The sequence below is a fragment of the Podarcis vaucheri genome, assembly GCF_965113315.1.
Source record: "Podarcis vaucheri genome assembly, chromosome: 13".
Taxonomy (NCBI): domain Eukaryota; kingdom Metazoa; phylum Chordata; class Lepidosauria; order Squamata; family Lacertidae; genus Podarcis; species Podarcis vaucheri.
In genome coordinates, this window is record NC_138751.1 from 46,073,246 (window position 1) to 46,101,109 (window position 27,864).

General features: G+C 45.2%; 1 long non-coding RNA gene across 5 annotated transcripts; it reads right to left on the bottom strand.

Moving 5' to 3' along the window:
• Positions 1-5,012: 5,012 nt before the first annotated feature.
• LOC309516372 lies at positions 5,013-21,729 on the bottom strand. 5 transcript variants are annotated; one of them, XR_014212832.1, is made up of 3 exons: positions 21,637-21,729; positions 7,276-7,412; positions 5,013-6,296 (listed from the first exon to the last, which is right to left on the bottom strand). It is a non-coding gene; the product is annotated as an uncharacterized lncRNA (long non-coding RNA). The 5 variants fall into 5 exon arrangements; XR_014212833.1 differs by lacking the exon at positions 21,637-21,729 and adding an exon at positions 7,919-10,037 and having other exon boundaries at positions 7,276-7,771; XR_014212834.1 differs by lacking the exon at positions 21,637-21,729 and adding an exon at positions 7,919-10,021.
• Positions 21,730-27,864: the final 6,135 nt, after the last annotated feature.

The window sequence follows — 27,864 nt, forward strand, 5'->3', positions numbered from 1 at the left end:
CCTATATTTATTCTGTTGGATCATGAAACCTCTGAGAAGAGCCTTACTTGCGTCCCAGACCACATCAATTTTTGTTCCCTTATTCAGATTTAACTCAAAGTATTCTTTCAAGATGTTTTTTGCTCTACCAATAATCTCGTCCTGTTCCAGTAAGTAATCGTTCATTCTCCATCTGTATGGTCCTGCTAGTTTGCATTTTATTTCCAAAAATATTGGGTTATGATCCGAGAGAGTTCTGGGTTCTATTTCACATTTCACCGATCTTATCGAGAGCTCTCTGGAGACCCAGATCTGGTCTATTCTACCCCAGCTCTGGTGTACCCCTGAAAAGTGCGTGAACTGTTTTTCCGTTGGGTTTTTAAACCTCCAAATATCAATCAGGTCTAAGTTTTCTTGGAGGTCATAGAAGGTTCTTGGGAGCTTCCCCTGCTTCTCTTTCTTCCTTTTTTCACTTCTATCTAACCCGGGTTCTGGGACTCCATTCAGATCTCCTAATAGGATTAATTTATAATTTTCTAACTCTAGTAGTATTTGTTCCAATTTTTTAAAGAATTCAGTTTTGTTTGTATTGGGGGCATACACTGATACTACATTAAATCTTTCTCCTTGATGGGTAATTTGAATCCCCAAAATCCTCCCCTCCTCATCTTTACAAATTAATTTGGGTTCCAATTTTTCTTTAACATAGATTACCAACCCTCTTTTTTTGTTCACGTCTGAGTTGATAAACTCCATTCCCAACTTTTTATTAACCAATATATGTTTGTGTTTTTTAGCTACATGGGTCTCTTGACAGCAAACCACGTCGCATTTTTTATTTCTCAAAACTTTCTCTATTTTATTCCTTTTTGCTTTCTCGTTTAGGCCATTAACATTCCAGGTCAAAAAAGTTAAAGACATTGTTAAAATTGGGTATCGGATTTATGTCCAACCTTCAGTTCCTAGTTTCTTCCTCCTCCCCTGTTTCTTCCTCTTCCGCCACCCCTTCCTCCTCCTCCGCCTGTCCATCCCCCCTCCTTCCCCCCACAGTCTCTCCCTCCTCCCCCTCCTCCTCCCTCTCAACTCCGGCTTCCCGTCCATCTGTTACTCTGTCCTCCTTTTTACCAAGCTCCCTTTCATATCTCCTCAGGAACTTTTCCACCTCTAGTGGGCTAGTCAACTTAAATCTCTTGTCTTTGAAAAAAAAAGCAATTCCTTCGGGGAATTCCCATCTAAATTGAATATTATTCCTTTTCAGGACTCCTGTTATATGTCTATATCCCTCCCTCTTACGTAGTAGTCTGATTGGTATTTCTTTAAGGACAATTATTGGTCTACTGCCTATTATTAGTTTTTTATGGTAGCTCGTTTTAAGTATCAGATTCCTCATTCCTATTGAGTTAAAAGCTACTAAGCAGTCCCCAAGGGGCCTCTTAGTCTTGTTCTGGTATGTTCTTGTTTTAATTCTAAAGGCATTTTCTATCGTATATGCGACCTCCTCTTCTTTCATCTCTAACCAATTTGCCAGCTCCTTAGTTATTTTCTCCTTAATGTTCTCTTTCCTATCTTCTTCTATACCTCTAAATTTTAGGTGCATTTGCCTTTGTCGCATTTCCATCATTGCCATATTGTCCCAGAGCTGCTCTTGTGTCTTATTTAATCCTCGTATCTCCTCTTTCACCTTTTCTGTCTCTCTTTTCTGTTCTCTTATATCTTTCTGTATTTTTTTATTGGACTCCTCAAATGTCTTTGCTTTGACTGTTAATTCTTGAACTTTATTCGAGAGCTCCCCAATTGCTCCCTCTATTCTCTTATCTAATCTCTCTTGCATTTCTTCTAATTTGTTTTCTATGTGGTTTTCTATGTGGCTTTCATTCTGTTTAAGTTCCTCCTTAATTTTTAACCACAGAAAATCTAAATCCTTAATTTCTTCCTGTCTTAATATTTTCCTTTCACCTGGGGTCCCCCCTCCCTTTTTCCCATTCTTCCCTTGCATTTTACTACTAATTACCCGTTCTGTTTTTTAAAGCTAATCCTCTCCCCTTGTGGGCTCACAGTCTCTTTATTACCGCTCCGTTAATACTTTCCGGTAATTGTTTCACATATGTTATCCAGGGGTACCACTCTACGGCCGTCCACTTCCTATCTTCACTGCCTAGGGTATTGGAGGTATCGCCTCTTACATTCAGATTACAGTCAGTCATAAATTGGGTAGTATTAAAAATAAATCGGTGCAAGGATGAAATTTCACAGTTTCCCGAGTAGGAGGCACAGTTCTGGTCTGCAATTTGGGATAGCTGTCCCGATTAATAATTCCAGTTATGTTGAGAGTCCTTTCCGGTCTTTTTCCCTCCAGCAGGAAGAATCCTGCCTTGTTTATCAGTCCTATTTCTGCTTTTCTTCCACAGTTAGGGAGTTAGCAGGAAGCCATTTAGCATATTGTCCAAAGGGTCATATTAAATATCAGTCCATTTAACAAGTTAATTAGGAGGTAGATTCTTAATTATTATTGGGGGGAGAAGAAGGCGGAGGGTGATTGCGTAACGTTTACAAGTTAAACGGGAAAAGCAGGGGAGAGGTCTTGACAGTAACTATATAAGGAGAGAATCAAACAATAAAAGAGTTAGTGGGGGGAGACGGAGGGTGGTGGGGATGGGTGGGTGGTAGGCAGTAACAATAGACAATAAACCATAAATGAGAGTGAGTAGTAGGTATTAAACAATATGTGGTTTAAGCCACTAAGGAAAAGGAAAGGAGAAGAGAAGAAATGAAATAGAACAATTAGGTTAGTTTACTGCTGGTAATTATCTGTCTTGGCGTCCTTCTCTCAGCGCTTTGCTGTAATGTCACCACATAAGGGTCTTGTGGGTCTTTAAACAAAAAGTCTTTGCAAACCCTCTAATAGAGGTCCACAGAACACAAAACAGAGTCTTAATAAGCGTCTTCTCTCAGTTCTATCTCCGTTCCTCCTATCCTCTTCGAATCTTTCCCAGCAGCGTATACTGCTGTGTAAAATTAATAGATTACAGCTGAGAACCGCAAGACATTTGAATAAAAAAATCCCTGTTGGTAATCCAAACGCAAATGCGTACGTAGGTCCTTGCACAATTCCCCACCGATATGCATCCAACTCAGGCAAACAGTTTTAAATCAATTTGTCTGTTTAAATTTGTTTAGTTCAGTCGGAGGTATCCCTCCTCGTTCAATATACACACAGTTCGGCCATTACACGCTGCTCCCTCTCTTAGCTGCCCGCGATTCAAAGTCCTGCGCCATTTTCGCCCTGCGTCGGGTGGGGTCCATACATAGAATCTAGTGCAACCCGGACTCACCCATCTGTAGTCGTTATCTTTGGCGTTGTTTTGAATCCTTTCACGATGGGGAATCCATTTTTAAATCCGTGGAGGTTCGTCGCCTTTCTCGGTGGGAGCTTGAGGCGTCATAGCTCGGAGACGGACTCTCCCTTGGTGCGCACACGGCCCCGTTCTGCGTCTCACTCTCCACAGAGGGGGAGAGGGGTTGCAGACACGGAGCGCCGCTCCCGCGCTGCCGGGAAACCTTCCCCCAGGGGTGCCCCCCCTGGGCTTTATCTCTTTGAGGGGTGTAATGCCTTTACAGCACCCCCAAATCTCCGAGTTCTTCGGAGGGCTTTTAGCGAAGCTCTCCGCGCTCCCTCCCCGTCCGCGGCCGGAACCGGAAGTCCAACAAAAGGCTGTTATGGGCAGCAATGCAAATAGTCCGCTAGGCCTCTCCAACCTTTTCGATCCACCTTCCCAGTGTGAAGAGAATGGGATGCTTTGGCAGAGACCACTCTCTTATAATTTACATTGGCTCATGAGTCCCAATACCCGGGATCTTGTCTTGCCCATAGTGTTGGGGTCCGCTAATCGGGCCCAAGCTACCTTGGTCACTGAAAAGCCAATAAATGCTGTAGACAGAGGAGATTCCCATAATCACATGTTTATTCAACTGAGTAAAACAGAGCGGGCTTTTTTCATACTTTTTATAGCCATACCCCCCTCCCTTTCCCCCTTTCAAGGTTCCTTGCACTGATCAAAACAGGACACCCTGCCTGGAGACCTTGAAGGGGAGTGTTGCCTGGCAGAGGGAGGTTTCCTTGAAAATCGCCTAGCAACATTATCTGGTCTTCACATATTTGTGGCAGTTTTTTGTACAGAAGCAAAATGGCATCAAGGCTAACCAAAAAACAGGAGAAGAACAGGCCTCTGCGGCTTTTCCTGAGACCCCACAATAAGAAGTTGCAGGCAAGATCCATTTGGAGAGAAACTGCATCTGCTGTTCTTCACACGAGGAAGTGGGGCAGTATGGTGAAAAAGGACTCTTGTGAACATCCCAAACTCTAGGAGTGCCTGTGCTTACCCCGGGTTCAGTTTCCTTGGAATGAAGACTCTGGTGTCTTCAGGATACAGTGGTACCTCGGGTTACATACGCTTCAGGTTACATGCGCTTCAGGTTACAGACTCCGCTAACCCAGAAATAGTGCTTCAGGTTAAGAACTTTGCTTCAGGATGAGAACAGAAATTGCGCAGCTGCAGGAGGCCCCATTAGCTAAAGTGGTGCTTCAGGTTAAGAACAGTTTCAGGTTAAGTACGGACCTCCGGAATGAATTAAGTACTTAACTCCAAGGTACTACTGTATTAGGCTTTGTTTGCACCTAGATACTAGGATAGCAGCTTTCACTGCATTAACCCTCCAACCAACCATGCTTCCCCCTTAGTTTCCCTGGGATGGCCAAGACAAAACTTTGGGTCTATTTTTTTTAAAAAACACCTTATTTATTTTTCACAAAAAAATTACAAATTGTAACATAAACCATAACTTACTTTATCTGTTGACTTCCTGGCCTCCTATGGTTTCCATATTTACCCTCTTTAAAAATATATTTTTTAATCAAAATAATTGCAATTATAAAGTAATAAAGTGATGCAAAGGGGGGAGGGGAAGTGGAGGGGGGAGAACAAAGATGCATATAAAAAAGAAAAGAAAATAATATACAAAAATGCAATATAATATACTCCCAAATACTCCTACATAAATTTATAAAGTATTGTTTACCCTTTGATGCTGCATATTTCTCCTATGCAGCATTAACACATCCATTTTAACCTATCTTAATAATTAGTGTTGCTCTTATTTCAAGTCCTGCTCACATTTGCATCTTGCTGTTTTAGTCAGTTAAAAGTTCCCAGTCCCCAAAGTCACTGGAATGTTGTGGGTCAATATCGCGGGTGTCATCTTCAGTGAGGCTCCTTTCCCAGCAGATGACATTCTCCTTGCGTCTTCCTGTTTTCGGAGGCTGCCTCTCAGGCTCCAGCTGATAGGCTGCCATTTTTTCATTGTAGTTTCATCGTTTCATGCAGGAAAGACAGGAGATTTTGTTAGGAAGGTAAAGATAAAGGGACCCCTGACCATTAGGTCCAGTCACAAATGACTCTGGGGTTGCGGCACCCATCTCGCTTTACTGGTCAAGGGAGCCGGCGTACAGCTTCTGAGCCATGTGGCCAGCATGACTAAGCCACTTCTGGCGAACCAGAGCACTGCACAGAAATGCTGGGACCAAACAACGGGAGCCACCCCATCGCGGGGATTCGAACTGCCAACCTTCCAATCGGCAAGTCCTAGGCTCTGTGGTTTAGACCACAGAGCCACCCGTGCCCCTTTGTTAGGAGGGTACTAAATATCATTAGCATTAGACCCTCTTGTTGCCCCATAAATACCGTACTTTCCCATGTATTAGACGAGGTTTTCTTTACTGTAAAATATAGTTCAAAACTGGGGGTTGTCTTATAAATGGGCAGTGCAGGATGGGGGGACGTGGGATTGGTTGCTGCCGCTAGCTAGAGATTGTCAGTGGCTAATGGCCGTGTTATTTTTGGCTTGTTATACACGCTCATTGTTCCTGTGGGCGAGTGGTTTTCGGCAACAGTTCCCCCTAAAGAAAGCTCAACAACTCTGGGTAAAAAAGTAAAGGTAAAGGGACCCCTGACCATTAGGTCCAGTCGTGACCGACTCTGGGGTTGCGGTGCTCATCTCGCTTTCCGAGAGCCCCGAAATGGAGAACCAGATCTTGCTAAGGAAGGGGAAGACACCACAGAAAGCAAACGGGCACAGTCCTATCCCATGCCTTGAGCTCCGTTTGTCATACCATTGGGAGCTCACGGTGTTCTTCCTCTTACTTCAGCATGGCAGACAACCTCTGCCTGAAGGTCTCTGGTCTAAAAAGCTGGTCTACAATGGCCATTTCTGGTTGTTCTCCAGTGGTGCCGAGAAGGAGATGGAGAAGCTCCTTAGCCCCTCTGTAGCCAAAGCAAGGCCAGTATTACCAGGAAGGTTCATTGCCACAGGCTTTGGGGATCAGGGATTTTTTTTGGGGGGGGGACCCAACAGCTGCTCTGAGCAGGGTAGCATCAAAAGATCCTTGTTTTCTGTACGGCTTGGTATTTGATTATTGTAAGCCAGAAAACCAAGACCCAAACTGGAAAACCACATTTACGAGGCTACCCCAGAGGTTACCGTATTTTTCGCTCTATAGGACACACCAGACGATAAGACGCACCTAGTTTGGGGGGGAGGAAACAATAAAAAAAAATTCTGAATCCCAGAAGCCAGAACAGCAAGAGGGATCTTGCTTCTGAGATAGCCTCTTGCTGTTCTGGCTTCTGGGATAGCCGCTGAAGCCTCTCCCGGGCAGTGGGATGAAGGCTTCCCCTGCCTGGTAAGCTGCCCTCTGTACCTTCCCCCATCTCCCGCAAGAACCGTGCACTCTTTAAAGGGAGGGCGGTTCTTGGGGGCTCTTTAGGGAGGTGGGGGAAGGAACAGAGCACACGCTCTGTCCCTTCCCCCCACTTCCCACAAGAGCAGCACGAAGCCTCCGCAGGGCAGCGAGGAGCCTTCGTCCCGCTGCCCTACGGAGGCTTCGCGGGGGCTATCCAAAAGCCAGAATAGCTAGAGGGAGCACTGCGCAGCGCTCCATCTCGCTGTTCTAGCTTCGGGCCTGCAGCCTGCATTCGCTCCATAAGATGCACACACATTTTCCCTTACTTTTTAGGAGGGAAAAGGTGCATCTTATAGAGCGAAAAATACGGTAGCTTTTCCAGAAATGGTGAATTATGCAGATCTGCCTTGACATGCAAACAGGATCAAATTCCATCCCCATCCTTGCTCCCTAGTAGCCACCTGACGGACAGTCTCCTTTGGAAAACCAGGCTGAAATGGAAACCCCCAGAGGTTGAAGGAGAAAGGATTCCATTGGCCCCTTTGTGACACACTACTCACTTGAGGAATTCCTGGTCGTAGAGAAAGTTGGCAGTCATCTCCAGGAGAGCTAACAGCAGCTGTGGGAAGTGATGGCACACATCTGCCTTGTATTCCTCCATCCCAAGGATGGTGTGCAACAGGCTGGTCAGATGTTGCTGGAAGAGAGAGGTGCAAGTCACTTTCCTGCATTTCTTTGCCCTGAACTAGGATGCCACACACTTCTGCCCTGCTCCACTGGCCTACCTGGTAGATAGTGTGCCAAGACAAATCTCCAAGTCCAGAAGCCAATCCACACAACGAAGTCCCAAGTCCAAAGATCAGGAAATGCAGTCCAGGGTCAGTCCAAGTAACCCAAGATAGGTAAGCCAAGAAACTTGCAGTGGTACTTTGTTTCTCAAACTTAATCTGTTCCAGAAGTCTGTTCCAAAACCAAAGCTTTCCAAAACCAAGGTGCACTTTCCCATAGAAAGTAATGTAAAATGGATTATTCTGTTCCAGACTATTAAAAACAACCCTTAAAACAGAAATTTAACATGAATTGTAGCATCTAACGAGACCATTGAGCCATAAAATGAAAGCAATGAACAATGTAGTGTACTGTAAAATCAATAAAACAGTATTTTTGTTGTTTTAAAAAATTGAAAATGTGCCTTTTTCTTACCTGCACTGATGATAGTCATTGTTTGGATGGGGGGTCGGGGTCCTCTTCCAAAATCTCAATCGGTGACTCCTCTCCTGCCATTCCTTCTCTTGCTTTTTTTTTTTACACCACTGACACCTGGTTCAGACTCGCTGGATCTTTTCCTCACCAAAGTTTTTTCAATTGAGACTTGCTTTTGCCAATGTTTTAAAATTTGTCTGAAGTGAGACATAGCGTTATCATTGAAAGTGTTAGTGGCATGACTTACAGCAGCTTTATCGGGGTGATATTTTTCAACAAAAGTTTGCACTTCGGCCCATTTTGCAAGCATTTCTTTGATCACTACAGTAGATACACTCTCTCTGCTCCTCTCGTCCTCTGAAGATATTTCCTCAGTTGCCACCTGTTGCTGCTCCATCAGAATGTTTTGAAGTTCTTCTGTGCTCCTCCACTAACTCCTTCACATCATCACCACTCACTTCCAAGCCTATGGAATTTCCCAGAGACACAATATCCTGCACCATAGGCGCATCCTCTTCAACAGCCCCACATATAGCCTCACATACCTTATGTTGTTGTTGTTTAGTCGTTTAGTCGCATCCGACTCTTTGTGACCCCATGGACCAGAGCACGCCAGGCACTCCTGTCCTCCACTGCCTCCTGCAGTTTGGTCAAACTCATGCTGGTAGCCCTGAGAACACTGTCCAACCATCTCGTCCTCTGTCGTCCCCTTCTCCTTGTGCCCTCCATCTTTCCCAACATCAGGGTCTTTTCCAGGGAGTCTTCTCTTCTCATGAGGTGGCCAAAGTATTGGAGCCTCAGCTTCACGATCTGTCCTTCCAGTGAGCACTCAGGGCTGATTTCCTTCAGAATGGAGAGGTTTGATCTTCTTGCAGTCCATGGGACTCTCAAGAGTCTCCTCCAGCACCATAATTCAAAAGCATCAGCCTTCTTGATGGTCCAGATCTCACTTCCATACATCACTACTGGGAAAACCATAGCTTTTACTATACGGACCTTTGTTGACAAGGTGATGTCTCTGCTTTTTAAGATGCTGTCTAGGTTTGTCATTGCCACATACCTTATACCACAGCTACAATAATTAACTTCAATTCGCATTAACACATATAATCATTTGTAAATTCGCAAGTGAAGGTCTCCTTTCTTCTTCCTGTGTGAGGTTTTAATTTCCATCAATTGTTCCTCTAATTCTTTATCAAATATTATGTTCATATTAGTTATTCCTGATCCTTTTGTGCCTTACAGCTTTATTGACTCGAAGTTACTCTGGAGAAATCTCTGTCTTTGTTCTCAACTCTTCTGATTGCAGCTGTAAAATTCCACTTTTGATTTCAGGCAGGGAGTCACCCAACGACCTGCCAAAGCCCTGGCAGGCCTCCAAATTCTCCCCTCCACGTCCCGTCAAAGCAATTATAATTATCTATAGAAGAATGATCTGGTGTCCTGCCAGAGTCATGGCATGTCTTCGAAGTTCAGTCCCTCCTCCCCTCAATCAAGGGGCAAGTGATAAATTAACTCCCCAGAGGCTCCAAGTCATTTCTATAATTATTCCAAACAATATTTTCCTCACACAGTCCAGTTTCTCATTATAATCAATATCTGTACTCCCATCTCCTTTCTTCTTCACTTGCTTTAAAGAACAAAGTTTTTGGCATTCTTGAGGGTTTATAATGAAGTGATTGGCTCCCCCCCCCCAACACATACCATCTTGTTACTTGAAGTCATCTTTCCAATATAAATCTGTACAAGCTTGTAGCTGTTTTGATTTGACAGTCCTTAATCTTGTCCCATCATTAACAGCATGTGTCTGTCCATTAATCCTAATTAATCTCTTAACAAGCAGAAGATCCGCTGCTCTTAACGGCGGCATTGGAGGGTTACAGAGAGGTGAAGTGCTTTTGCACCCAGCGTCTCCCTGCCTCTCACATCCATGTCAGAGCAAAAGCCAGGTAAAGGTAAAGGGACCCCTGACCATTAGGTCCAGTCGTGACCAACTCTGGGGTTGCGGCGCTCATCTCGCTTTATTGGCCGAGGGAGCCGGCGTACAGCTTCCGGGTCATGTGGCCAGCATGACTAAGCTGCTTCTAGTGAACCAGAGCAGCGCACGGAAACGCCATTTACCTTCCCACCGGAACAGTGCCTATTTATCTACTTGCACTTTGACGTGCTTTCGAACTGCTAGGTTGGCAGGAGCAGGGACTGAGCAACGGAGTTGGAGTTGCACCAGCCTGTGTAGGTGCCCATCAGGTAGTTGTTGATTTCAGCCAGTCAGGTGCCCCCCGGCGGAGTCCCGGATTGCCATGGTGATCAGCACGATGTACAAGTAGGGAGGCTTCGGGCGACACATGCAAGGCTTCCCCGGTGCTGTTTTTGTGTTGCTGGGCGAATGCTCCGAGCCTTGCTGCGGAGAGGCCCCGATGCCACTGGCCAGACTGAGGGCAGCGCAATCGCTGTTGAAGCCCAGCTCACTGTCGCCAGGCAGCAGCGATGACACACTGCTGCTTTCCTGATCACTACTGAGCTTGTCCTCGTAAGAGGCGAAGATCTCCAGCTTCATGGTGGCGCCTCCAGCCGTAAAGGGGCCCAGCTTGGCTCCCTTCTCCCACAGTGTTAAGTTGTGGGTGAACATATCAGATGACACAGCGATTCTTCAAAAAGCTCTTGTTTATTCACAGGCCAGAACAGAACTGAACTGAAGGGTTCAGCCAGCCTGCTTATATAGAGCTCCACTAGAATGCAACAGTAACCATTTTCTGTAGCTATCCAATCACTGAATGTCACTTTTGATCCCTTATTTGCATATGTGGACCTGAGTGAAAAGTATCCCCCTGCTGGCCCAGGGTGAGAACTTCAGTACATAACACACAGGGCTCTTCTTCCTCAGGGATAATCAGTGGGCCTTTCGAGCGCAGCAATGGAACGGTGTAGGCTCAGATCTCCAGGGGGAGGGGACGCTAACAAAATCAAAACCAGCGCATTGCACTCCTAGCATGCGTGGAGTCGGCTGGTTTTCAAGTGTTTTCTCTTGGCAGTCCTCGATGGTGCGTTGCTGAGCAAAGCCAGCCTCTGCTGGCTTTCCCCCCCAGATGATGATCCATGGTGGCGCTTGTCAGACTCAACTACGCTAAATTTGGGGGCACTGGCAGATCTCTGCACCCCGGAGGCGCATATGCTAAAGACAGCCCTGGCAGTGATTGAGCTTCAAGGCTTTATGGAGGCCTCTGGAGCAGACTGCGGAAACAGGAGAAAGGGTCTGGTTTATATACAGTTCAGCCAGCCCCCTGGCGACACCCACCTTGTGCACGATTGGCTGTTTTGCACCAGGCAACGAATCACAGTGCAGGTTTTTGAAGCCTGGTCCACCTTGTGTTGCAGATTCCAGCTCAGAGCAGGAGACGCTAAGGAACAAACATTCAGAACACCTGACACCAACCACTTTCATTGGAGCAACAGAGTGCAAGGCTTCTGTGTTGCCCCACAGGCTGCCAAGGTCTGAAGAAGACTGAACTGTGGTGCTGTGGTCTAAACCGATGAGCCTCTTGGGCTTGCCGATTGGAAGGTCGGCGGTTCGAATCCCTGTGATGGGATGAGTTCCTGTTGCTCTGTCCCAGCTCCTGCCAACCTAGCAGTTCGAAAGCATGCCAGTGCAAGTAGATAAATAGGCACCACTGCGGCAGGAAGGTAAATGGCATTTCTGTGCACTCTGGTTTCCATCACGGTGTCCTGTTGAGCCAGAAGCGGTTTAGTCATGCTGGCCACATGACTTGGAAAGCTGTCTGTGGATGAACGCTGGCTCCATCAGCCTGAAAGCAAGATGACCGCTGCAACCCCTTAGTCACCTTTGACTGGACTTAACCGTCCAGGGGTCCTTTGCCTTTACCTTTTTTAATACACCCTTCAAGTTTCTTTGGAGCAACACGGCAAGGCCCCAGGGCAGGGGAGGACTGTCTCGATGACCTGCAGTTTGCCCCAGATTGCCAATGTGGCAGACGGCAGGGGCACTGGGTCACAGAGCAAGGGACGACTGACACTCCTGCGATTCCACCCCATAGCCGGACGCATCTGTTTGGGAAAATATAAAGATTTGAAAAACAAACAGACACACTCTGAAGCTGGAAAAAAACCTACATGTTGTACAGTCTTTGGTGTAAAAGATCGAACTTCAAAGAGATCCACATCATGATGTTTGGAATCCGGAGGGGCTTTGTATGTTTTTCTTCTTCTTCTAACATTAACAATTGGTTTTGCATGCCAAGCCTCATTAAGAACCCAAATTGCTTTTTTAAAAGTGAGCCCAGATGGACTTTTATATATAATTGGGACTTATTCGCAGCCGCTTTTCTTTTAAGATTTGAAATGCCTGTTAAAGACGAAAACAAAGAACAAAACGACACCTACCCACTACGCAGTTACGGAATATCTGAAATACCTCCCTGATTAAGAGAAACAGGAGCTAACCGATGGCTGGTTATAAAGATTGGAGACAATATTAAATATGCAACTGCTTGCAAAAAGAATTTTTTCATTATGGGCGAGAGAAAAGGCTAAATGGATGTCTGGCAGCTCCCCTACAGGGCCTGGAGGGGGGGACTCGGTGGATTCCAAAGACTAATTGATCATCATCTCTGATATATGGCTACATAACAAGCAGTTTGCTTAAGAATAAATCAACAAGCTTTGAAGAAGGTTTTCTTCTTTTTCTCTGATAACAGCTGGATGGGAAAGACTAACGATTTGGGAGTTGCCAAAATAATAATCTTTAAAGAGCTGGACAGAAGCCTGGAATGGAGGCAATTAGATGAAGCAATTGAAAAACAAAAACAGTTGAAAGAGTACAACACACTGGCAAATCTGTACTCCATGGGGGAAAAGCATTCGCCTTCTGACATGATTGAGGGTCACAGAGCCAGAGACAAACGTGGAGGATAAAATCATGATATGAAAACATCTATGATAAGACGCAGGACTATGATGTAGGAAACGCTTTGGAATTCAGACCGTGGGGAGTCATAAAAATTAAGAATACAATTTGGAAGACAATTGGACTTTTTAATTTTAGTTTTTTATTGGATTTGATATGTTAATTGGATGTTCTTATTGGAAAATTAATAAACGCTTAAAAAAATAAAAAGAATGGCTAGGCTGCCCAGGTAATGCAATCAGCGACTATTATCAGGTATCCTGGCAGACAGGATTTCTGCTGTAGATTGCCTCCTATGATGTATGTATGATGATTTCGGGGTGGTCTTTGGCTAAGGGGGTTGAGCAATGCCAGAAGTCTTTAATGATGGATGGATGGCGGCTAACCGATTGAGGTTGAATCCTGACAAGACAGAAGTACTGTTTTGGGGGGACAGGAGGCGGGCGGGTGTGGAGGATTCCCTGGTCCTGAATGGGGTAACTGTGCCCCTGAAGGACCAGGTGCGCAGCCTGGGAGTCATTTTGGACTCACAGCTGTCCATGGAGGAACAGGTCAAATCTGTGTCCAGGGCAGCTGTTTACCCGCTCCATCTGGTACGTAGGCTGAGACCCTATCTGCCCACAGACTGTCTCGCCAGAGTGGTGCATGCTCTGGTTATCTCCCGCTTGGACTATTGCAATGCGCTCTACGTGGGGCTACCTTTGAAGGTGACTCAGAAACTACAACTAATCCAGAATGCGGCAGCTAGACTGGTGACTGGGGGCGGCCGCCGAGACCATATAACACCGGTCTTGAAAGACCTACATTGGCTCCCAGTACGTTTTCGAGCACAATTCAAAGTGTTGGTGCTGACCTTTAAAGCCCTAAACGGCCTCAGTCCAGTATACCTGAAGGAGCGTCTCCACCCCCATCATTCTGCCCGGACGCTGAGGTCCAGTGCCGAGGGCCTTCTGGCGGTTCCCTCATTGCGAGAAGCAAAGCTACAGGGAACCAGGCAGAGGGCCTTCTCGGTAGTGGCGCCCGCCCTGTGGAACGCCCATCCAGCAGATGTCAAAGTGATAAACAACTACCTGACATTCAGAAGACATCTTAAGGCAGCCCTGTTCAGGGAAGTTTTTAACGTGTGATATTTTACTGTATTTTTGGTTTCTATGGAAGCCGCCCAGAGTGGCTGGGGAGGCCCAGCCAGATGGGCGGGGTATAAATAATAAATTATTATTATTATTATAAATTATTATTAAAGGTTCCTGCACACTTTGGTTCAGGGTCTCTCGCTCCTTGTAAGGAGGGGCGGGAATTCTGTTGCAACAGAAAAATAAAGCTCTGCCTTGCTTTCCACTGGAACCTTCCTCCATCCATTTTTCTCTGACCTGTCATGGACTTAGGGGACTCAGAGTCCCATGGGGAGTTGGGCAGCAAAAGCCAAACCCCGATTTTTACATCACTATCAATGCCCCAGATGCACCTGAAGGCGATGGTTAGCTCCCAGTTCCTCTTTCCCAGGAAAGCTCAAAGCAGCAGAATGAGCAACCTCAACAAGAAACTGAAATTTCTAGGCAAGACTGTTACTTGTGCAAAAATGGAAAGAAGAAGAAGTCCCAGCAAAGGAAGAATGGATACAAAAACTTGTGGAATATGCAGGAATGGTGAAACTTACCGGAAAAATAAGAAATCAAGATAAAAGAATGGAAATGGTTTATTGAATATTTACAAATAAACTGTAAACAGATAAGGACATTGGCAGGATTATTGTAATAACCTGCAGTTTTATAAGAGTATATATTTAAAGTAGATGAATAAATGAGTAAATTAAGATAATTTGGAATATGCAGAAAATATAAAAAAATTAATTTAAGGAACTGCAGAAAGAGGGGAAAGGAAGTCAAGTTTTGAAATGTTAAAATGATTGTAAAATTATTGAAATGTATAAAACTGAAAATCATAAATAAGATAATAATAATAATAATAATAATAATAATAATAATAATAATTAATTAATAATGCTGCTGGAGGAGACTCTTGAGAGTCCCATGGACTGCAAGAAGATCAAACCTACCCATTCTGAAGGAAATGAGCCCTGAGTGCTCACTGGAAGGACAGATCCTGAAGCTGAGGCTCCAATACTTTGGCCACCTCATGAGAAGAGAAGACTCCCTGGAAAAGACCCTGATGTTGGGAAAGATGGAGGGCACAAGGAGAAGGGGACAGCAGAGGACGAGATGGTTGGACAGTGTTCTCAAAGCTACGAGCATGAGTTTGACCAAACTGCGGGAGGCAGTGGAAGACAGGAGTGCCTGGCGTGCTCTGGTCCATGGGGTCACGAGGAGTCGGACACGACTAAACAACTAAACAACACCAACAATAATAAAGAAGAAACTGAAGTTTCTATGACCTTGCACTGCAAAATAAGCTACGGACTGCCCTTTACAACACTATGACCAGGGGTGGGAAAGAGGCACTGTCCTCTTCAAGATCCACGATAATCCTCTACAAAATGGGCAGCACATTGAGAACCCCTTACATGTGATTTATGTCCCTGCGCACTACTGCTTCATGCCCACAGATGGCAGTAAACTTTTTTTTTTACCCTCAATCCTGTGCATGCTTACTCAAAATTGAATCTTGCAGAGTTCAACGGGACTTTGGGTCCATAAGAGATGCAGGAAATCCATCTTTGACTTTGGAGGAGGGGAGTTAAAGCAGCCATGCCGGGGTGTGGGGGTGGGGGTAGGATCCCACACGTTGTTATCAGAGAGCAAGGATAACCTTTCCCACGCTAGGTCCAAGCCATTTTCTAGATTCACCACCTCCACCCAATGCTATGAATTGGGTAGTGGAAAAATACAGGCCCCATTGTGGTACCTGAGTGTGATGTGTGGGGTCTTTTTAAAAAAATAATAATCATTTTTTCAATAATAACAACAACCACAAAAAACACATACAACAAAAACCGCAATAACACTAATAATACAATTTAACATTATAGATTTGAGTACTGATATACCTATGACTACACCTTTTAAACAATATTTCCCCACCTCTCATCCCCCTACTTCCCACCACCGTCCGCCTTATCGCTCAAATATTCCTTCCAGATTTCTTCATTCTTAATTTGCGTCGACATGCAATTTATTCATATGTGGCTAGTCTGTCCATATTGTCAATCCATGTGCTCAATGGAATCTTTCTGCGGCTCTTCCAATTCATCAGAACAAATTTTTTTGCTTCTAATATGGCACGGTACATATTTTTTTATGGCACGGTACATCCACTTTTTTGACCCCTTGTAATCTCCCACGTTTCTGGTATATAATTTAGAATTAAATTCAAATCCCCTAAATAACAATTTATTTTTTTCCTGCTGCAAGGCACACAGTAGCTTGAAGGAATGATGGGCTCAAAAAAAGGGGGGGAAGGTGCAGGTATCATATTAAGCACCCTCTTGCACAAGTTGCTGTTTTCATGAAAAGTCGAGAACCTCCCCTCCTCTCACTGCTTTACATGTTCAGGGTTTTTGGTTTTGGCTTTTTTTAAGCCAAAATATCCATCGCAGGTCTCACATGTCACGTTCATAATGGCCCTTATTTTGTTTATTTTATTTATTCCCAAACAGATAGTTACAATCTCAAAGACGGAAAGGATTGTGGAATCAATTTCTGCAAGGGTTTTCTTTTGAACACCAGAAAGGAAAAAAGGGAAGTATTCTGAATCACAAGAGTCCTGGTTTCACTAAAGAGAAGCAATTTATTTTGTGTGTGTGTAAACACACCTCCCCTCTTGCCAGCTTGTGCTCTGAAAATGAGCAGCCTCTTTGCCAGGAATATTGACAGACCGCCTGCTATCAGTAAAGATCAGACACACATCACGCTTTACCAGCACCTGTCTGCACCCAGCTAAGACTGGGCACATTAAAAGGCTCCATTGAGTCCCGTGAGAATTCCCTTCTCCATGCCCAACTCCAGGCACTTGGGAAGGGATGGGTCATGCCGTGTATCTTTCATCAAACCAGCTGCATTGAATTGCGGATGCTGCATATAATGGAAGATTCCATATACAGTGGTACCTCGAGTTACAGACGCTTCAGGTTACAGACGCTTCAGGTTACAGACTCCACTAACCCAGAAATAGTACCTCAGGTTAAGAACTTTGCTTCAGGATGAGAACAAAAATCATGCTCCGGTGGCACGGCGGCAGTGGGAGGCCCCATTAGCTAAAGTGGTGCTTCAGGTTAAGAACAGCTTCAGGTTAAGAACGGACCTCCGGAATGAATTAAGTCCTTAACCCAAGGTACCACTGTATAGACGATATGCTAGCTACAAAGAGAGGGGCACAGAGTAAAGTGGCCAGGGAGACCCTCTGGAGGCAGGCAGAGTCTTGCTAATCTAGACCCTGCTAGTTCAGATGTTGTACTAACAGCACATCCAGCTTTTTGTGCTCTATTTTTCTGTGACTGACATCACATTCACTGCCTATATACACAGTTATTGCTTCAAATAAGCCAATAAGCCGTGCATGATCCTGCTGCCTGCTTTCTCCTATTGTGAAAATGTGAGCTGTTGTTTTTCCTATAGGTAAAGGTAAAGGGACCCCTGACCATTAGGTCCAGTTGTGACCGACTCTGGGGTTGTGGCGCTCATCTCGCTTTATTGGCTGAGGGAGCCGGCATACAGCTTCCGGGTCATGTGGCCAGCATGACTAAGCCGCCTCTGGCGAACCAGAGCAGCGCACAGAGACGCTGTTTACCTTCCCGCCGGAGCAGTACCTATTTATCTACTTGCACTTTGACGTGCTTTCGAACTGCTAGGTTGGCAGGAGCAGGGACCGAGCAACGGGAGCTCATCCCGTCGCAGGGATTCAAACCACCGACCTTCTGATCGGCAAGTCCTAGGCTCTGTGGTTTAACCCACAGCACCACCCGTGTCCCTGTTTTTCCTATAGTTATTCATTTAAGTGTTAAATCAAGGCATCTGTGCCCTACTCTGTCTTCAGCCAAAAAGACTCCCGGCATGTCTTAATTATCAATAAAAACAAGACGATCCCTGTCCACAGTTTTACAATCTAAAAAGACATGATACAAAAGGGAACAGAGAGAGGGAAGCAGGATATTGTCATGGTGGTGATGTGATATATATGCTCATGGTTGTTGAAACATATTTAGATGGTATAAAAGGTAAAGGTAAAGGTACCCCTGCCCGAACGGGCCAGTCTTGACAGACTCTGGGGTTTGTGCGCCCATCTCACATCTATAGGCCGGGGGCCAGCGCTGTCTGGAGACACTTCCGGGTCACGTGGCCAGCGTGACAAAGCTGCATCTGGCGAGCCAGCGCAGCACACGGAACGCCGTTTACCTTCCCGCTGGTAAGCGGTACCTATTTATCTACTTGCACCCGGGGGTGCTTTCGAACTGCTAGGTTGGCAGGCGCTGGGACCGAGCAGCGGGAGCGCACCCCGCCGCGGGGATTCGAACCGCCGACCTTTCGATCGCCAAGCCCTAGGCGCTGAGGCTTTTACCCACAGCGCCACCCGCGTCCCCATTTAGATGGTATAGTAAGCATCATAAAATAATAAACCATTGCCCTCAGTGTCCATGGTCCATACATCATCTTTAGCCTTTAGCTTTAACACAGGATCCCTTGTTGCTTTTTTCTAGTTTGAGACATTCTTGTTCATAACCAATGTGTAAGTGCTGGTTTTTTGTGTCAGCTCGGTTTGCAGAGCTTGTGGTGAGGCCTGACATCCAACATAGCAACACCTGGGTACCGTGAGATAGAGCTTGGCTGCATTTCTCTATGCTGGTGGGTTCGTTAGACCCCCTAAATGTGACTGAGGTTTCCTGTTGTTCTGAAAACTTCCTGTCTTTCTGTTACTGCCTCTTCTAATCTACATTACAAAAACCAAACGCCCTGAGGACTATTAAACATCTCGCTGTGAAGGACTAAAACTCTTTGCACTCAAGACTAAATTATGTGCAAGATAGATTGCTATTAATTAATAAAAATATGACTGTGCATCTAAGAAACACATTCAACTGCTATTAGATAACTTTATTTGGTAACACGTAACATAATATTTAGGGACGCGGGTGGTGCTGTGGGTTAAACCACAGAGCCTAGGACTTGCCGATCAGAAGGTCGGTGGTTCGAATCCCCGCGACGGGGTGAGCTCCCGTTGCTCATTCCCAGCTCGGTCACGGCTGGACCTAATGGTCAGGGGTCCCGTTACCTTTACCATAATATTTAGCATCCATTTTAAAACAATGGCAAACTAATGCTAAATGACAGGTCTTATGCAATAGTTTGAAGGAGCGTCTCCACCCCCATCGTTCTGCCCGGACACTGAGGTCCAGCGCCAAGGGGCTTCTGGCGGTTCCCTCCCTGCGAGAAGCCAAGTTACAGGGAACCAGGCAGAGGGCCTTCTCGGTAGTGGCACCCGCCCTGTGGAACGCCCTACTGTCAGATGTCAAAGAGAAGAACTTTTAGAAGACATCTGAAGGCAGCCATTTTTAGGGAAGCTTTTAATGTTTAACAGACAATTGTATTTTAATATTTTGTTGGAGGTCACCCAGAGTGTTTGGGGAAACCCAGTCAGATGGGCGGAGTATAAATCATAAATTATTATTATTATTATTATTATTATTATTATTATTATTATTATTATTAGTCTGGTTTTTTAGTTCAATTTGAGCCCATATCAAACTTAAGATCCTGGAGATGGGCTGGGCTGGAAGTTTCCACTCCTATCCAGCAGCAATGCATAAAAACTGGCTGCACTGGGCACATTGCAGAAGAGCAGACCTTCCTTCATGCTCCTTTAAGTGTTTGGTTTAACCTTTTATTGCCTTTTAGCTCATTAGCTTCTTATGAAATTTAACCATATTTTCTTCCAGGGTTGCATGTTCAACTGTGTTTCCTCCTCCTTCCTCCTCCTCCTTCTTCCTCCTCCTCCTTTGTATTATCTGACCTTGCGATGGTTGCTAAACGGTTGTCGTATTTGGAGCCGGGAAGGAATTTGCCTGCAAACAGATTGGCCAGTCTGGAGGTTTTGCCTTCCTCATAGCAAATGTCACAACTTTTGGTGGTAAATGGACACGGGTGGCGCTGTGGGTTAAACCACAGAGCCTAGGGCTTGCCGATCAGAAGGCTGGTGGTTTGAATCCCTGCGACGGGGTGAGCTCCCGTTGCTCGGTCCCTGCTCCTGCCAACCTAGCAGTTCGAAAGCACGTCAAAGTGCAAGTAGATAAATAGGTACCGCTCCGGCGGGAAGGTAAAATGGCGTTTCCGTGCGCTGCTCTGGTTTGCCAGAAGCGGCTTAATCATGCTGGCCACATAACCTGGAAGCTGTATGCCGGCTCCCTCGGTCAATAAAGCGAGATGAGTGCTGCAACCCCAGAGCCGTCCATGACTGGACCTAATGGTCAGGGGTCCCTTTACCTTCACCTTGGTGGCAAAAGGCATTGGGTGGAATCCTAGTCATCAAGCGGAGCCAAACCAGTGGCACATTCAGGGTACCCTGTTAGAGGGGTGTAGGTGGATGTCTCTGTGCGGAAGCCAAATGTGGGTCAGACAGGCCATAGAGCTTCCAGTTGTGGCCTGAGGAGAGACCATAGTCATTGGCCCATCCCTATAGAAGTTTCAGTCTTCCGCCAGGAGGCTGAAATAGAATATACAACCAATGCTACAATAGTTGGGGCTTTTTAATAGAGGGGGGGGGGGAGGTAAAGGTAAAGGTCCCCTGGATGGTTAAGTCCAGTCAAAAACTATGGGGTTGCCACGCTCATCTCGCTTTCAGTCTGGAGGGAGCCGGCCTTTGTCCAGGTCATGTGACCAGCATGACTAAACCACTTCTGGTGCAACGAGACACCGTGATGGAAGCCAGAGCGCATGCAAACGTCATTTACCTTCCTGCCACAGCGGTACCTATTTATCTACTTGCACTGGTGTGCTTTTGAACTGCTAGGCTGGCAGGAGCTGGGACACAGCAACGGGAGATCACCCCGTCACGGGGATTTGAACCTCCAACCTTCTGATCGGCATGCCCAAGGGGCTCAGTGGTTTAGACGACCCGCGTCCCTAAATATAGAGAAGAGTAAAGGGAGGCATGAAAGAGGTGTATAAATTATACAAAGTATTGAGAAAGCAGATAGGAAGAAGTTTTTCTCCCTCTCAAAATACTGGAACTCAGGGCCATCCATTGAAGTTGGAAGATTTGGGACGGACAAATGAAAGTGCCTTTTCACACAGCTCATAGTCAAACTATGAAATTAACGAACCTGACTAAGTTAGGTCCATTAATTTCAGTAAGTCTGCTCCGAGTAAAACTTAAATTGAATATCACCCAGAATGCTTCAACTAGATGGTTCCTGGCTTGATCCAGCAAAGCTAGAACATTTGTTCCGTATTTTTAAGTATCCTCCGGGTAATTGCATACGGGAATTGAATTTGTATATTAGAAGAAATTAGCAGAAAATGCTGGTGGATTTTCATGAGGACTTCTTTTTTAAAAATTGCAACCAAAGTTGAAAGCAAAGAGATGAATCTAAAATTGGAGAAATGATAAAACTGAGTGAAACTGAAATGGACAGATTCGCCCAACCCTCTCTGTGTAGATTCTCAGTGAAGGACGCACTCATCCTGGTATACCTTTCCCAAATGGGATTTGTGTCTTCCTCCAGTTTTCAGCTCCCAGGCATACTGCGTGGATTAGGCCTAGGATTTTCTAGTCCTCCATTTGTTTCACTTTATCATATTTGTTGCACTCAGGAGCACAAAGGAACCGCAACCCAACCACAACCACCCACCTCTTTTGTTTGGGGTTTTCAGGCAGTTGATTGCAGAGGCAGCAAAGCAGGTGGTTCTCCCACCGTGTCACGGGCTGGACCTGCATATCAGCTGCAGAAGACAGAATTGTTTTTAGATGCATTTTCTTTTCTTTTCTTTTATAAATGCACAACTCTTCTACAAATGCATGCTGTGAAAAAAGGCACATCTGAGTAAAACAAAATAGACCATTTCCACCGTTCTTACAAGACAAGGCAATACATAGCAGTTTCAGGAGTGCGTGCTCATGCACACACCTGTCGTTTAATGCTTTCATGTGGCAATACTGTTTTTTGAAAAGTTGGGAGCATGCCGACTGTAACTTATACACCAACTCTTGTAGCAATGTTCCGAAGCAACTTCAAAAGGCTGTGGTTTTCGGCGGAGATGCAATGGGTGGTGTTTTTATTTTATTTTATTTTATTTTATTTGTAGTGATGCCACTGAAAAATAAGCCAGTTCGTAATTTGAATGGAGCATGTATAAACCCTGACTTTGACCCAACAAACATTGACCCAACAAACTTACGATTCTCATAATTCAGACTCAGATTGATTATGAGTTAATCTGTGTTTTCTTGCACCTGTGCAGTCTACAGGTGTGTTGCGAAGTCTTTGTAAACTTACAGTAATGAAAGGTGGCTAAGGAATTTTTTTAAAAAAAGTTTTTATTATTAAAATAATTCAGCATTAATACACACATATTGCGAATATACAAGCATACAAACATACATTTCATACAATCCTACAAACTGTTCAAACATACTCAATCCCACAGATAATTCCTTTTCCCATCACCATCCACCACCCCTCACCCCTCACCCCACCTATGTGTAAGACTTCCAATCTACTCAATTGCAATTTCTTTCCACTTCTATTACTTTCTTTCACACATCTTTAACCTAATTTCATGCTTCTTTTTCTATTACACATTGTTACCCATCTTATTTAGTATTTCAGTATTTAAAACGGAACTTGTTTATTCTAATAGGAATTCTGATTTTTCAATATGGTTTTGCAAGTATCCTTTAAACACCTTCCAGTCCCTGTCTATCTTCTCTTTTGAGATCCTCCCAATTTCTCCCATTGTTTTGGATATATTGTAATACTCCAGTAATTTGGCAAGTCACTCTATTTTTGTCAGTATAATACCACTTTTCCAATTTTCGCAATCAATAGCCTTGCGGCTACTGTTGCGTATAAATATAATGTCTTGTCTTCTTCCTTTAGACTTCCTGGTACTATTCCCAATAGAAAACCTTCTGGTGGCTAAGGAATTTTTAACCACGTTCCTCTTTATTTTTTGTAACTCCCTTAAAAGTAAATGTCTCTCCAAGAGATTAAGAAAAATAACTCTCTCTGCACACTTTAAAAACATTTTAAAAACAGCTGTGAGGTGTTGGGGCCACTCCCTGCAAGACCCTTTCCACCTTGCCTAGTGGGCAGGGCCCAGACTTACCCAGCCCTACTGTGTTAAATATGTATTCTGTAGCTGACCTCCTTTGTAATGTTTTATTTTGATATCTGCGTCCCTGAGGACTACTTTCTACTTTTGGCTGAAAAAACCCCACTGAGGAATTTCCTGGAAACCTTGTTGCTGAAGAAGCAAAACAATGGTGTATCCTGAGAACAATTCTACCATTAGCTGCCTTTTGTTACTAATTATTTCCGTTTGCGTGTCAAGGACCCCCAAGACACCCCTGAATAAAAACACGTTCACACATCATTTTTGTTTTGGTTTTTGGCATAATTTTGGCCACACCTTTATTGAATTACAGTAAGTGAGTGTTACAGATAGGTAGCCGTGTTGGTCTGCCATAGTCAAAATAAAAAAATTCCTTCCAGTAGCACCTTAAAGACCAACTAAGTTAGTTCTTGGTATGAGCTTTCGTGTGCATGCACACTTCTTCAGATACACTGAAACAGAAGTTGCCAGATCCTTCTATATAGTGAGCCATTTCTCACCTTCTCACCCCTTGCCTTTTCCTGTAAGACCTATTACAGTCGTTAAGAGTCGTCAACAGGCTCATCTCAGCTATCTGCCAATCTCCCATTCCCACCACCCTTCTGAGTAATACCCCTCCCCACCTTCTCACTAAATAGAAGGATCTGGCAACTTCTGTTTCAGTGTATCTGAAGAAGTGTGCACGCACACGAAAGCTCATACCAAGAACTAACTTAGTTGGTCTTTAAGGTGCTACTGGAAGGATTTTTTTTTATTTTGAGTAAGTGAGTGGTTGCTTAGGCATTGGTTAGCGACTATCTGTTCCCACTTGGAGGTAGGGACAGAACTGACAACCACACTCGGGCGGAAGTCAGTAAGGGTAAGCAATTTTGGGGAGAGAATAAAGCTGGGCGCCAGGCTCACACCTCTCCCCAAATGCTCCCTGGGGCTCTTGCATGGCCCTAGCCATTTGTGAGGGATACGGACAAAAGCATGGCGAGCCCCTGGATTCGTTTAACGGAATACCCTTGCAGCAGCAGCATTGGAGGGGCAGGCACAGCCTACCTCATCCCCTCCACCAACCAAAAAATTCACCAATACCTAACCGCAACTTACAAGTTGTGGCGATTTGCTACGCAGTAGGCAAAACCCAAATGGCACCAGCCAATCAGCCAAATGGTAAAATTCCTACCAGGCCCCTGCTCCAAAGCAGACGACCCCATGACAGGCATAGCAAGGTCAGCGCAAACAAACCCTAAATAAAGGGAGGGTGGGCGGGTAATACGATGTGCGCAGCGAAAAGAAGAAGCTCAACGCTGCGCACAGGGAACATATGTAGCACTCCCCTCAATAAAAAAAAATTGCAACAATCAATTTTCCCCAGCAACATTGGAGGTGCCCAGTCAAATCCGTGGTCATCCAAACTAACTCGCCCAGCAACAGGGAATGTCATGGTTGCTCCTACCGCAACACGTGCTCTCCATGAAGGAGAACTCGCTTTGTCCCACTTTCAGACATAGGACGATGCAGAAGGTAGTTTCGCTTGTTACACGTTTAAGACGTAGGACGATGCAGAAGGAAGAGATCAGCATGGAATGGCATTGCCAACACGAACTGTGCATTGTAATCTTTGGACTTGACAATCCTTGGACGTTACGATCCCAATACATATAGAAGATATGTTGCCATCAGGAACTGTGCTTTTTGATAAGACGATTAAAATTAATTTTTTATGACATGTCACGTTATGTTACTTTACAGCTAGTTACGTGGGTGTTGTGGTGTTCAAAAGATGCTTCACGTAACGAGGCAATAGTGCTGTCTTTTGGTTAGCCTAACTGATGCCATTTTGCTTCTGTAAAAAAACTGCCTGCTTTAGAATTTGTGAGCCACTGTTAATGGAGAAATCTGAGGGCTCCCTTGGACAAAAAACAAGGACACCAGCCAGGAATACCAGAGCAAAACAGCAGCCAGTAGGCTTGGTCTTTATTGAAGACTGTCGTGACAGGACTCCCACTTGCCACAAGGTGGAACAAGATGGAAGCCACGAAAAAAAGAGCCCCCAAACTTTTATTAGCTGCTAATCCCCCCCAAACTACATCACTCATACATCACAGTTACATCATGAAAGGGGAGGTCTGGTAGCAGTAATCTGAGCATCCTGGACCCTGCCCCATGGTTCTCCTTGCCCTCCACCAAACACCCATCAAGTGTAACAAAAGAGATCTTTACATTTCCCTGTTTCCCAGCCAAGTTAATCACACCCTTTTGTCTTCATCCGGGTTTGTTATTTCTGGAATGGCTACCTGTTTGGCACTCGGGTATCAGGATGCCAGGAATTATCACTTGGGCAGAGGGGCTGCTGAGTAGCTGAGCTCACATGTCTACAGTGGTACCTCGGGTTAAGTACTTAATTCGTTCCAGAGGTCCGTTCTTAATCTGAAACTGTTCTTAAAGTGAAGCACCACTTTAGCTAATGGGGCCTCCTGCTGCCGCTGCGCACCAGAGCACGATTTCTGTTCTCATCCTGAAGCAAAGTTCTTAACCTGAAGCACTATTTCTGGGTTAGTGGAGTCTGTAATCCAAAGCGTATGTAACCTGAAGCGTATGTAACCCGTGGTACCACTGTATATGAATTTCTGAAGTTTTCCCAGTGAGCCAGAACATAGATGCATTTATCAGTGAATTGTTACATTTGGCATCGTGCAGCAAAGGCCCTTTGAATGGATAGGAAGAAATTGAAAAGCCACAAAGGTGATTGTGCTGGTTTTGGTAGTGGGCTGCATGTGCATGATATCTGCTGGAGGGGCAACCCCCTCCCAACCTATACATAAATTCCTGCAACACCACAATTATGTGAAGACTAGATAACGTTGCTAGGCGATTTTCGGGAAAACCTCCCTCTGGCAGGCAACTCTTCCCTTCAAGGTCTCCAGGCAGGGTGTCCTGTTTGGACCAGCGCAAGGAACCTCAAAAGGGGGAAAGGGAGGGGGTGCCTATAAAAAGTATCAACAAAGGCTATTTGGTGAGTGTGGCTCGGCCGCTCTGTTTTACTCAGCTGAATAAACGAGTGATTATGGGAATCTCTTCTGTCTATGGCATTTATCAGGGATGTGGGTGGCGCTGTGGTCTAAACCACTGAGCCTAGGGCTTGCCGATCGGAAGGTCGGCGGTTCGAATCCCCGTGACGGGGTGAGCTCCCGTTGCTCGGTCCCTGCTCCTGCCAACCTAGCAGTGCAAGTAGATAAATAGGTACCGCTCCGGCGGGAAGGTAAACGGCGTTTCCGTGCGCTGCTCTGGTTCACCAGAAGCGGCTTAGTCATGCTGGCCACATGACCCGGAAGCTGTACACCGGCTCCCTCGGCCAATAAATGAGATGAGCGCCACAACCCCAGAATCGTCCGCAACTGGACCTAACGGTCAGGGGTCCCTGTACCTTTATGGCATTTATTAACTTTTCAGTGACCAAGGCAGCTTGGGCCCGATTAGCAGACCCCAACACTATATTTGACATTCTTCAGATTGTTTTATTTATGGTTTATTAATTTAATATGCTGTAAACCGCTTTGAGATTTTTCTTTACAATATAAAGCGGTATAGATATTTTTAAAATAAATAAAATAAAACAGGGCTATATCACCACGCAATGCTGCTCCGAAGGCTGCATGGATGTGGGGGAGATAACTTCCCCTTTGTGATGATGTGAAGGTAGCCATTTTAAAAAAGAAAAATTGAACACTTGAAGATCTGTTGTTTGGATAAACTAGAAGCCTACTTCCTTGTCTACTCACCCTTTAATCTTTTCCCTAAATTGTTTTCTGCTCTGCTTCAGTCATCCCAGTTCAACTATTAATTCCTAGGTTAAGTCTGACACCAAGAGGGGCAGCCAGTTTACCATGGAGGAATGTTTGTTTTCCTTATATCTACAATTAAGAGAAGGAGGAAATGAACCTGTTTTTAAGAGAGCGCGAGCGCGCATAATGCTGTTGAATTCCATTGTATCATCAGTTGCAATATTCTGATGACCAATTAAACTTCTTTCAGAATAAACATTGTGCCAAGAAAACCTCATGAAATTGTAGTGAATTTGCAGGTGGCAGCAAGAAGGGAGGTGCTCAAGAAATGGAGAGTTATGAAGGAACCAAGGATAACAGATTGGATATGGAATATTTTTACCATGATTAAACTAAGGTAAAAGGTAAAGTTAAAGGACCCCTGGATGGTTAAGTCCAGTCAAAGGTGACTCTGGGGTTGCAGCGCTCATCTCGCTTTCAAGCCAAGGGAGTCAGTGTTTGTCCACAGACAGCTTTCCGGATCATGTGACCAGCATGACTAAACTGCTTCAGGGGCATGAGACACTGTGACAGAAACCAGAGCGCAATGAAACGCCGTTTAGCTTCCCGCCGTAGTGGTACCTATTTGTCTACTTGCACTGGTGTGCTTTCGAAGTGCTAGGTTGGCAGGAGCTGGGACAGAGCAACAGGAACTCACACCGTCGCAGGGATTCGAACCGCCAACCTCCTGATCAGCAAGCCCAAGAGGCTCAGTGGTCTAGACCCCAGCACCACCCACGTCCTATGATTAAACTAATGCACCTGCTACAGGATTGGTCCTACCATTCGGCGAAGGGAAGCAGCCTCCTTAAATGGAAGAGGCTGGGGGATGGAGGGCAAGAGCAACAGCAAAGAGAAGTTGGAGCTAGGTGCCCCATGTAGCCTGCCCTACAGTCCCTGAGATAACCTGCTGCCACCAGGTGTGGGAAAGGA